Source organism: Corythoichthys intestinalis, chromosome 12 (assembly GCF_030265065.1).
Source record: "Corythoichthys intestinalis isolate RoL2023-P3 chromosome 12, ASM3026506v1, whole genome shotgun sequence".
Lineage (NCBI taxonomy): Eukaryota > Metazoa > Chordata > Actinopteri > Syngnathiformes > Syngnathidae > Corythoichthys > Corythoichthys intestinalis.
The window spans coordinates 53,403,392-53,416,423 of NC_080406.1; the positions used below are offsets into that span (position 1 = coordinate 53,403,392).

At 38.9% G+C, this 13,032-nt stretch overlaps 1 protein-coding gene and 1 non-coding gene across 2 annotated transcripts in view; both read left to right on the top strand.

Moving 5' to 3' along the window:
• Positions 1-13,032, top strand: part of tmeff2a (transmembrane protein with EGF-like and two follistatin-like domains 2a) — a 315,395-nt gene that overhangs the window by 19,119 nt on the left and 283,244 nt on the right. The window lies entirely within an intron of this gene.
• On the top strand, positions 6,563-6,636 carry trnam-cau (transfer RNA methionine (anticodon CAU)). The gene has a single exon. It is a non-coding gene; the product is annotated as a tRNA-Met (tRNA).

A 13,032-nucleotide genomic window follows, 5' to 3' on the forward strand; every position in this document is an offset into this window, starting at 1 on the left:
TATATTAAATTGCCTTTCAAGATGACATATCTGTTCTATGTGTTGGATTTTATCAAGTAAATTTCCCCCAAAAATGCGACTTATACTCCGGTGCGACTTATATATGTTTTTTTTCTCTTCGTTGGGCATTTTATGGCTTGTGCGACTTATACTCAGGTGTGACTTGTAGTCCGAAAAATACGGTAGTCATCCAAAAATGTACTCAAGTCCAAATAAGAAAGTATTGGGTGAAAAGAACATTGTGAGCAACTGCTTATGATGTTTGATTTTTTTTTTTAAACAATGGTATTTTTTTTCAAATAGATGAAGTGTTATGATTTTACTTTGAAGAAGAAGACTAAAAACTGTTACTTCACCAAATTAAGCCAAAGAAATACAAAAAAAAAAAAAAAATCATTGAATTTCAGAGAGAGAAAGAAACTACAGAAATGAAGCATAATTCGTCCAAAGAGAATGAGTGCCCTCTAGTGGAGAAAACACATTTGCTATTATGAAATGAAAACGATTATATCACTGGTTTTCAGTGGTCTGTCGGTGCCAAATAAAAACTAGGACAGTGGTTAAAATCTGCACTTTTGAGTCATGTTGACGGCAGTGCTCTATGTCAAACACCTAATTTTTTACGGTGCTTTACGTGATTGAACAGGCTGGCTTGATCATAGAACGGCAAGCATTAGTCTGATTGGTATAATGGAGTTATGTAATCATTGCGACGTTGTTGGTGAAACTAGAAAGAAAAAAAAAGTAAAATCTAATACGTAGAATAAAGAGGAAAACTAATGACTAGTGTCGCCCAAAGAAGCGGAGTAAGTGTAGCGTTTCTTCTGCACATGGGCATTACTTCTAGATACTCTATTACGACAATAAGGGGTCAGAAACTCTGTTTAGCTCATGATACAATGTGATTTGGGTAAAATAGAATAGAATACAGTAGGATAGAAACGCATTTACACGACCAATATGTGTGGGGGAAATTGCGTACACTTGGAAGCGCTAAAGTGCATGAAATCCCCAATTTGCCTTTGTTGTACTACCAAATCTTTCAATAACAGAGGAGTATCCCAACACCTTCCCCTCTGCTGTTTCGTCTGTATCCCTGGTCAAATAACAACATGGCGAAACACATCAGGCTGTAATTAGAGGAGTGGACTGGAGTATTGGAGGAGTGGATGAGTAGTTGACTAGATTCTTGATCTTGAACAAAGTGTACATGTTTGCAACTTGAAGAAATGTTTTCATAGGGCACTTTCGCATTAGACCAAGAGGACCAGGGTCCGGTTGGAGAGCTACCTCGCAAAAACAGTTGCAAATGACTTGTTGAAAAGGTTCAGTATTCACACTGTGCCAACCGGACTTTCTGAGTAGCATGACATGGACGAAAGGCGCACTCATTGATTGGACAAATAGAAGAGGTCAAGAGGAAATACCTCCCTCCTGGGAGGGAAGGGAGTGTGGAGCACGTAATGAAGCATTAATTAAGTTGCTGCTTGGCCAACGGCGGGGTTGGCCCATTCAGACTCGATGCTGAGCGAGCTGGAGTATATAAAAGATGTGTAGGGAAAAATTAAACCACAAAAGGGAACCGAGTGGTACCCCAAGTCACACAGGTAAGTAGTCATTTTCACTTTCATGACTTTTTGGACTTTTAATTTGTCACCACTTCCAGGAGAGCAAGACTCATGAAACGGCCGCCCCAAGAGGCTCCGCCTGTCTCGGCCACTGTTATAAGCGCACCGAGACCCACAATTTTGAGCGGAACAGGGTTTATTTGTTTTGTTCGAACTAGAGTTCAGATGTGCATTCACATTTACAAAACAAAGCAGACTATCTAAGAAAAATAATTCTGGTCCGTTTATAAAGGACCAATTAATGCTAATGTGAAAGCGCCCATACACTGTCGGAATGTCCACGTGCACTGACGTCATCAGTATCTTCACCTCCTTCACTGACAAATATATTGGAGAATCATTGTCACTTAGGAGTACGGAAGTCCGTTGTCACCCAAAACTTACTTTTGCATTGTCAACTGTTTAGACAGCGACGATAAGGTAGATCACTTCCTGTTGAGTTTAGGTTAATGAACAGAAGGTGACCTGCGAATGCCCAAAATGAAAAGTAAGTGACTCAAACTGAAAAGGAAGTGATCTGTAAGATGCCACGAAGACTGGAAGACTAGAGATGAACACGCCGGTTTTAGTGCCATTGATGGCATGGATTGGGCGTCTAGCGCTGTCGTTGGCAGCCAATGGGTTAACATCGACACAATTCTAGTAAACAATTTAGTTTAGTTTTTTTATTTTATAACAGTGTCACATTTTTGAAACGATGCATCGATTCTTAGTGGGAGCCTATCGATAACCTTTTGGGATAAAAAGTATATATAAAAAGCAAGTTAAAAAGTAAGTTTCAATATCAATATCACATCCCAAATAACAAGTATGTACGAAAAACATTGGACATGTCATTCAAAGTTGACGGCGTGAAAACCTGTTGCAGCAAAGCCAAAAAGAGGTCAGAGAAGTATCGCCTCAGTGGTTATTGGGCTTTCATGATTAATTTAGTTCACTTAATAATTCATCAGCACAATGCTGAAAACGGGCTTGAGAAATTCCAGGTAGGTCGGCGAAAGATGCATTTGGCTGACAAGCGCTTTCTTTTAGTCAAGTAAGTGCTTCTCTTGCCATCTTAATCGTTGGCATATAAACATCTGCATTTTAATATTTGATGTTTGTTGGCTTGTTTTCTTTAATTATTCAGTTTAAGGTAACATCCTCCCGGAAGGGCAGCGCCGGAAAAGGGGAGTGTAAATTTGCCGACCTTATGACATCGCAACTGGCACTTCTTACAAACGAGGACAACAATGACTTGGCTCTTGTTTATGTAGTGCTACTTAAAATGGACACCTGCTGTTCCATGAGAATGCCAAGTACAGCAACAATGGTCTCACTTGTGTCACTTGAAGTTGTTTGCATCATTTTAGCATCCGAAAATGTATTTAAAAATGAACCATAGATTTCATAATGTATTGACCTGACACGGGGCGTGGGGCCGATTCATAAGGGGCCTATGTCCGTCAAAGCTGACCGAGTGGAAACACAGACAAAGAGCTTTTTCCGTTGAAAATTCTTGTGAATAAATGCTTAAATCCCTGAATTCTTTATAGATATGGACGTAAAACAGTCTCGATCCTTGGTTAAAAGCAAAAAAACCGTGCAGGTAGCATTTATTTTACGTAAATATTGCGAACTATGAGGCTAGTCAGTAAGGAAATTAACGGCCGCGATATGTAAACAAAGGGCTTTTTCCATTGAAAATTCTTGTGAATAAATGCTTAAATCCCTGAATTATTTTTAGATATGAACGTAAAACAGTTTCGATCCTTGGTTAAAAGCAAAAAAAATGTACAGGTAGCATATATTTTACGTAAATATTGCGAACTATGAGGCTAGTCAGTAAGGAAATTAGCGGCCACCATATGTAAACAAAGAGCTTTTTCCGTTGAAATTTTTTGTGAATCAATGCTTAAATCCCTGAATTCTTCATACGTAGATATGGATGTAAAACAGTCTCGATTCTTGGTTCAAAGCAAAAAAAAACAAAAAAAAAACGTGCAGTTAGCAGCAGTTATTTTATGTAAATATTGCGAAGTATAATGCCATTGCTGTAGTGGCTAATTTCTCCAATTGATTTTTTTCGCAATGGTTCAAAATGCATGCTTGGTTCGAAAAATATAATTATTACCTTGAATCCTCAAACAAATCCCTCCCGAGACAACCTTTCCTGTTTGTACTGTATGCGATACAGCTTTCGTGTTTTTTCAACCTAAATCCGGCATTGAATCCCTAAATGTGTTGACTAACTGCGACCGACTGCGAATAACTGAAGCGGATGGTCGGAGAGCCCCCTACTTGAAGGCGTTGCGCAGTGGCTGACAGATGTGACCCATCAATACAATTGTGAAGTCTATGAATGAACATTAAAAAACTTAAGCTTGGACACGCGTAGAACATAAATTTAAGTTTTATTTAGGGATGGGACCGAACGAAGGTATTTTACAGGCAGAGTAACGTCAGTTCAGGAAGTCCATTTCACAGTTTGCAGCCAGAGAGGTGGGCAGTGAGCTGCAGCACTCACTTTAACCTCCTTTTACATGTCCGTGGTGTGGAAATATTACATGTTGAAAATAGGGATGACCGGATTCACATTTTTTCACTTCTGATTTGATCCAGATATCTGAATTTTAATATCTGACAATAACGATAACATTCCGATACCATATCTCTTTGTACTTTAATAATATATTATCAATTTTATCTATGGCAGTAATAAACTCTTCTCTACAGGCAAATATATTATGTACAAAGGTATTCAAATATGTACTAGGGGTGCACGATATCCATTTTTTGAAACTGACACCGATATCGATAACTTCCTGCTCCTAAAAGTCGATACTGACATCGATAACCGATAATAAATATATCCTTTTTTAAATGTATAACCTAAAAACACCTGGAGGTTTAAAAAAAAAAAAAAAAAAAAAAAACAAGTGGTGGATTCAACATAGATTTGCTTTTGATCTCACCAGATTTTTCATAATGACATGAACAAAACAATGTGTTTCACTTCTGCACTGCCCGACAGCCAGCTAAGAATGAATGGACTTCCATAAACCGCAAGGCTTGGTCTTTTCTTGCTTTTATGAGAAGACACTAATATTGTGAAAGTACAACAGAAACATACACATATTCAATACTCAATATACAACAAACTGCACAATACACTTATATACACAACTATTATATGTATAGCATAGCACACTAGCTTGAGCTACTAAAGCATTGGCTGGCTTCTATAACACAACAACTTGGGAATTTCTGTACATATGACCCTTCACCACAGAAGTAAACATATATTGCACATCCATATGTTATAGTAAACATAAAAAAACTTACATATATTTCCGAGGCGGAAACGTAACAGAAGGCATTCACGAATGTCAATGCTCCTACTACTAGACACCGCAATGTGTAAGCGGATGACCCAAACTACTGCAACAAAAAATAGATGCAGTGAATTATTCTAACCAGCAGGTGGCAGCAATGCCCTGCAAATTATCAAACTGATTTCCCATACTAGTGTGTAAACTGCAAAGCCAGCACAGTACATATTATCGGTCCTATTAATAATGTTATTGGATTCATCGGGATGATGTCATAATTCCTGTTATCGGACCAATAATTATCGGACCAATAATTATCGTGCACCAGTAATATGTACCAAAAGCTTTGAGTTGTGGCAAGTATACAGTTGGACAAAGGAAGTTGGAAAAGGGAATCCTGTTCATTTATAGACAAGTTTCCTGAGCGAATATTGGCCGGCGCCATTTTTGACATTTTCTGCATCAGACTTCCAAACTTCCAGTTAAGAAAGAACACCATGAATTGCGGTTGAAGTAGTTAAAGTTTTAAACTGCTAAATCAAACTGCAGAGGAACCCACAGAATCGAATTGATTCAGCTCAACGTAGATGACACTCCGGGATTTTCTGTGCTGTGCGGGGTTGTGTGAACCCCTGAAGGCGCCTATATATATGCTTGGACGTGGAATGTTTTGAACAGCATCCAGCTTCAAAGCGCCAGTGTGGATCTACCTCGCCATATGACTTAAATCGAAACCAGCAGCAGATTAAGGATTTGGCTAGCAGTTTTGACCCTAAAGGGTCCACCGGAAGAATGACATGTTTGTTCTTATCATTTCGTTGATCGTTCATGGACAAAATTTTAACAATCTGTGCAGCCTGTGAAAACATGGGGTGTAACAAAAGTAACAAAAAATATAAGATTGGGACATCCCTAAGAATAACCACATTCAATGCTTTGGATTAGTTCTGCAACGATTAATCGATAACTCGAGTATTCGATTAGAAAAAAATATTTGAATTCAATTTTATTGCTTCGGGTATTCGTTTAATTAAAGTAGCGTTGTGATGGTTTATTTTGAAAGTGTTTGCATTTAGTTTTATTGATTTAGGGTGCATACACTGCCCTCTGGTCTGCCTAATTTCACATGGCTGAATCCAACTGCTCCTTGATAAGACCAACATAAGCTAAGTTGTTGTTTAAACTCATATTTTTTAATGCATTCGTAATTTTGTTTATAGATATATTTAGCTGTTTTTTGTGAGAACATGTGTTTGAAACTTTTGTTAAGAGCATTGTAAAAAAAAAAAGAAAAGAAAAACATTAGCATTTTATAGCATATAAACTAGCGGACTTTAACTATGTAAGTTAGCCAATTGTTCTTTTGTTGTACAGAAATCTTTTTTTTTTTTTTTTTTTTTTTTTTTTTAATACAGCTTGAGGCCTGGCTCTGGTATTTTAATTTTTGATGTTCTTTATCCGATTACTTGATTATTCGAACTAACTAGTTCATCGATTAATCGACTACTAAAATAATCGATAGCTGCAGCCCTACTTTGGATATTCCAACATATTCAGCTCCATTGAGTCTGAGGGTTCTTGTGCAATTTTGTTAATATGAAACCTAGGTCCATTTGATGTCAAGCCTCGTTGGCGCAGTTAGGCAGCGTGTCAGTCTCATAATCTGAAGTTCGTGAGTTCGAACCTCACACGGGGCAATATTTTATTTGTTGGTTTTTACAAATTGATTCGTAGGCCACTTGAGTGACAAAAATGTAAATACATTACAATTTCTAAGATTTTTGGAAACATTGGAACAATGGGAAAACGAAATCGAGCCTTCCATCATCAAGGTAGAAGAGACGCATTCTCGATACACCATATATAAATTAATGCTCAATTTCTCTCAGGAAATGATTGCAATTACAATGAAAAACCTCAAAAGAATGAGAGAATGAAAAAAAATTAAATTATCATTTTATACAAAACTCCAAAAATGGGCCAGACAAAAATATTGGCACCCTTCGAAAAATCATGTAATGCATCCCTAACTTGTGTAATTAACAGCACCTGTTACTTACCTGTGACACATAACAGGTGATGGCAATAACTAAATCACACTTGCAGCCAGTTAAAATGGATTAAAGTTGACTCAACCTCTGTCCTGTGTTCTTTTGTGTACCACATTGAGCATGGAAAAAAGAATGAAGACAAAAGAACTGTCTGAGGACTTGACAAGCAAAATTGTGAGGAAGCATGGGCAATCTCAAGGCTACAAGTCCATATCATCAATAAGTGTAAAGCCCATGGCACTGTGGCTAACCGCCCTAGATGTGGACTGAAAAGAAAAACTGACGAGAGATTTCAATGAAAGATTGTGCGGATGGTGGATGAAGAACCTCGACTAACATCCAAACAATTTCAAACTGTCCTGCAGTCCGAGGGTACAACAGTGTCAACCCATATTATCCATCGGTGTTTGAATGAAAAGGGACTCAATGGTATGATACCCAGGAAGACCCCACTTCTGACCCAGATACATAAAAAAGCCAGGCTGTAGTTTTCCAAAACTTAGCTGAGAAAGCCAAAAATGTTTTGGAAGAGTGTTCTCTGGTCAGATGAGACAGAAATAGAGCTTTTTGGGAAATGGCATCAACATAGAGTTTACAAAAAAAATGAGGCCTTCAAAGAAAAGAATACAGTCCCCAGAGTCAAGCATGGCGGAGGTTTCCTGATGTTTTTGGGTTGCTTTCCTGCCTCTGGCACTGGACTGCTTGGTTGTGTGCTTGGCATTATGAAGTCTGAAGACTACCAACAAATGTTGCAGCATAATGTAGGGCCTAGTGTGAGAAAGCTGGGTCTCCCTCAGAGGTCATGGGTCTTCCAGCAGGAGAATGACCCAAAACACACTTCAAAAACCACTACAAAAAGGTTTGAGAGAAAGAACTGGGGACTTCTAAAGTGGCCAGCAATGAGTCCAGACCTGAATCCCATAGAACACCTGTGGAGATATCTTAAAAATGGCAGTTTGGAGAAGGCACCCTTCAAATCTCAGAGACCTGGAGCAGAAGGCCAAAGAAGAATGGTCTAAAATTCCAGCAGAACATTGTAAAAATCTCATTGATGGATACAGGAAGCGGCTGTTCGCAGTTATTTTGTCTAAAGATTGTGCTACCAATTATTAGGCTGAGGGTGCTTACAGTTTACAAATACTTGAAAAGTTGTGTTTAGTTACTGCTACATTAGCAAATATAAGTTCAACCCGAAAAGTGAGTTGAGTGATTTTATTTACTGTACTTTTTTCATGTTCAGATAGACACCGTAATAAGTAATTCCAGGGCTCCTATTTTCTTTTAAGTCTTTTGTAACTTTTTTCCGGTATTGGTGTGAAATGGGTCGTAAATTGTATTTATCATAGTCTTAAGCAATTCTTAAAAAGTCTTACATTTGGCATGTTGAAACCTGCAGAGACCCTGTTAAAGTATATCTACTTTTTGAAAATTATTAGGGGTGCCCAAACCTTTTCATACCACTGTATATTTAAACTGATGTATTAAGGATTAATTAGTTAATATTTTTAATCCGATTAATCATACCTAAATATTAATAATAATCCGAAGAGATTATTAAACATTCTACAGTTTGAAATATTTTTTGTATTGTCCGGCAAATTGATGGATAACACAAGACTATCCCACGTCAAGCTTCACGCAACAACCTATCCCTGTTCCAGTAAGGCCATCACTGAGTCCACATTCCACTAGTCAAGCTCATATATCTTTGTCTTCACATCCTTCAGTGTCCCCGTGTATTCTGCTAAAACACAAGCCAAGTAACCTTCTGTTGTTTTTCTGCTTTTTACAAATTTTTGTCCCCTATTTGTACTCCTAAGGAAATCCCTCGACAGTCATGTCGATGGATGTCTAAGTGTGGTCAAGGTCAACTTCTATTTGTACAAAACATGACTATTTTAAAATATGGGCTTCCTCCCATATCCCCAAAACATGCTTGATAGGCTGATTGAACACTCCAAATTGTCACAAGGTATGTATTTTTGTATGCGTGTTTGTCTCTATGTGCCTGGGTTGGGAACTGGTTCAGGGTATACCCTGCCTGTTGTTAGCTGGGATGGGCTCCAGCACCCCCACGACCCTCGTAAAAATATGCAGTTCAGAAAATGAATGAATGAACGGAAATTGATCATTCACAATGCACATACTGTATAAAAAACTATTCACACCGAAATGCTTATAAACCATTAGGGGTTGGTAAACTAGGATTTATCTCAAGTGACTTCTGGGGGAGAAGGAGTTCATCCGTATAAGTCAGTATGTATTTTTAAGTTTCAGTAGCTGTAAAAATGTTAACTCATATGATTTTTTTTTTTTTCTAATTTGTATTCAAAATCATGTGTTCATATTCATTTACCAAAATGAAGTTTGCAACGATTTTGTCATCATCATTTTCTGCTCACAACATCCACCCATCAAAACACTGTATCGTAGTAGCGAAATCAATGAAACTGCCGGAATGCAATTTGTGTTATTTACGTGTGCGCCCTGTGGCGTGCTGCTTGCTCTCTCTCTGTGTTGATGAATCACATTTGATTATGAATTGGATGCGCTTGCCAGGCAATGTATAATCATGTAAGGGAAGGCCTGGGTGGCAGTCAAGCAGCACGCTGGCATGCTGCGTGCAAGAACATCAAAAACCATTTGACAGGTACAAGAACTAAGCAGTAGACAGCATTATATAAGAAGACGGATGGTTGCTTGTATCACAATACAGCATCATTTATTTTGTGGGTCTTCGCACAAGTGTAGAGACTAGTGTTTATAAACTTTTATTTAGCGAGCAACATGTTTTGCTTAAAAAGAATAACATTATCACCAAATGAAAAATCTTCAGTTATTCCAAGTTACAGTCTAATGCAAGGGTCGGCAACACACGGCTCTGGAGCCGCATAAGGCTCTTTAATCCCTCTGATGCGGGTCAGTATTTAAACATATAAAAATGAGTGATTAAAATACATTGTGGCACTTATGAGATTTAACAGAGGTATTTAGCTCTCTTTTAACAAACACACTACCATAACTTTCAGACTATAAGCTGCTACTTTTCTCCTTCATTTTGAATCCTTACAGTCCAGTGTGGCTTTTTTGTTGATTTATTTGCAGTGGTGCACATAAGTGATCCGCATGCGCGCACTGGACGTAGACAAATGCGCTGGCCCTCAACGACTTCCAAACGCTTTTGCGTACCGATGGCTGACCACTGTATTTGCGGCGGACACGAGAAAATAACTTCTCAAAATTTTGAAGAGGCAGGCCACACTGAGTAATTACTTTAGTGATGGGACGAAATGAGCCGAGGTTCCGAAGCTTGTATCGAGTAATAAGAGGGGGGTTTCCCCGAAGCTTGTAGCGAGGCGCGCTTCATTTCGGCAAAACCCGGAAATGATGACGTGGGAAGCCTCGCCGGTGGCCGGTGGCCAGCGGCCGGCTGAATCTCGTGAGTGCTTCGGAAGTGATCCAACGTTTGGCGCACATTGCAAAAACAGGACAGACTACGGTATAAATTGGTTGCAAAACGCAATGGCGATCGCCTGTTATCTCACATTTTGTGGATTTCGGGCTCCTGTACTTGTTACATCTGTGCGCAACAGTGCAACCAGTGCAATCTTTTTTCGAGCCTTGTCCTTTGCTTGCGATGGAACCTGCGCGAAAAGAGCGATCATCCCCTGTATGGGAACATTTTGATTTGATTGCTTTCAATAAGGTAAGGGAGAAAAACTACTTTAATATAAAGGTGAGTGTGTGTGTGTACCTATCTGAACCAAACATCAACAGAATGAACAATCGATTAGTGTACTGGGAGGCACAAAAGAATACCTACCCAAATGTATATAAACTGGCACTCACATTTCTCTGCACCCCAGCTTCATCTGTGCCTTGTGAAAGAATATTTTCTAAAGCTGGTGAAATATTTTCCAAAAAAAAAGAAACTGTTTAAAGCCTGCCACTGTGGGAAAGCTATTATTTCTAAATTAAAATGAATAACAAATTACCCTTAGCACTTGTTGTATTTTGTTCACATACTAAATTACTGACACAAGCACATTCATATCTTTGTCTTAAGCAAATAGCCATTGAATTCTTAACAATGTTGACCTCTTGGGCTTCTAGACCACTTGATGGCGCCATAAGGTAAATGAAGCACCATGAAGCTTTGCTACATGTGCAAACCAATTGGCTGCAAAGCTTCATTGCTTCATGAGGCTTAATTTGGCCATCACTAAATTACTTCCGTGTTCCCCCACCCCCATCAAAAGACAGACAGACGACAGAGACGTCACCGGAGCTACCGAAAAAAAGGACTTTTGCTGAAAAGTGGCTACAGGAGGCACGGAAATGCGGTACAAAATGTGCCGTGAGAATCCCAATGTCGCCGATTAGAGCAGCGCATTTTATGTAGGGTCAAACCATTTCAGCCATCCAAACTTTGAAAAGCACGAAAAAAACAGAGAGCATGTGGCAATTGAGCAAACTATCGATGTCAAACAGGACCCCACTCGCCCTATGGACAAGTGGCGGAATAAAGGTAATGAACAGCGACATGCACTGACAAACGTGTTTTTGCTCGCATTTTACAAAGCTAAACATGCACGTTCAATGAGGTCTTATGAGGAGGATATCCCACTTTTAAAAAGGCTTGGAGTTAATGTGTGAGCCGCATAATGCCCTTTATTTTGAATTGGTGCTTCTTATTTCTTTACATTTCACTTCAAAGTAATGGCAATTTTGTTGTGCCAGTTGATGTTAATCAAGCATTAATTGTTAATATAATTAATTAAAGTTAATTGGCTCTCAGTAAAGCTTGTCATAAATTTATCGCATCGGGCGGGTCGGCTCTCAAGCTCAATGAGGACCAAGTCACATCTCCAGGTCCTCCTCTGAGAACCTGGGCAAAAAAATTATGTGCACCCCTGTTTATTTGGGTTAATAAGTAAAAGTTTTTTACATCAGTGTCATAAGACTGTCATAAGACCGTCAAAATTATGACATGACACCATCATGAGCATTACTGCATGCTAATGACAGATGTCATTAAATGTATTCTGGCAAATTATGTCACTCTATTTATGTCCAGCTCGGATCTTTTACATGCATTCAAAAGTGAGATAATTTGCCAAAAAACGCTAAACGACATCTGTCATAAGAATTCATTATACTCATGACAGTTTCATGTCATAATTATGATTGTCTGATGACAGTCTTAGGGCGCTACTGTTAAAAAAAGTGTTACCTAATATCATAACTGGCAATTAATGAAACAACTGAACCTGTAACTGAAGAAATAATTAGCACAGAATACAAATTTTGATTGTTATTTACATCTGTTGCGCTGCAATGCATGCTAGGAGGCGTGTTGGATGATAACAGTGTTGCCAGCAGGTGGCAGCAGAGGTTGACTGTCTCCCTCAAGGGAGCAGTGATGGCTAAATATAGCTTTTTGAAGCAATGAAGCTTTGCAGCCAATTGGTTCATGGTGGTTCATTTGTTCTTATGACAGTATTATGATGCAGCTGTCAAATAAAGTGTTACTGGTTAATATCTTTTGGTTTAAATATTCCATTATACAGTGATGGAAGCTGCGGCTTATAGTCCAGTGCGGCTTCTCTATGAACAAATACCGTTTTCGTGTCAATTTGGTGGGTGGCGGCATACAATCAGGTGCTCCTTATAGTCCGAAAATTTCGGTAAGTCAGGCTTTCTTTTTCTGTGTCTTTATTGACAGAACAACAGAATCCACCAACTATATGTACAGTGACTATTTCACTCGATCTCTGTGGCATTTACATTAATGTCACCAAAAAGCGACGCTACACAGCCTCCACTTACCGATGGAGGCTGTGTAGCGTCGCAGGAGGTGCCATTAATAGGAATGGCAAAGACTTGTGTGTGACATGAATCAGGAAATAAACGGACCCAAGAATGCCGACTCAGAGTGAGATTTATTGAACAATATCCCTGACAGGAAGAAGCCTTGTCTTTCGATGAGGCCCGGGGAGTTGTTCGAGAGGGGTCAAGCAAGGCAAAGGCCCAGGCAGAAAA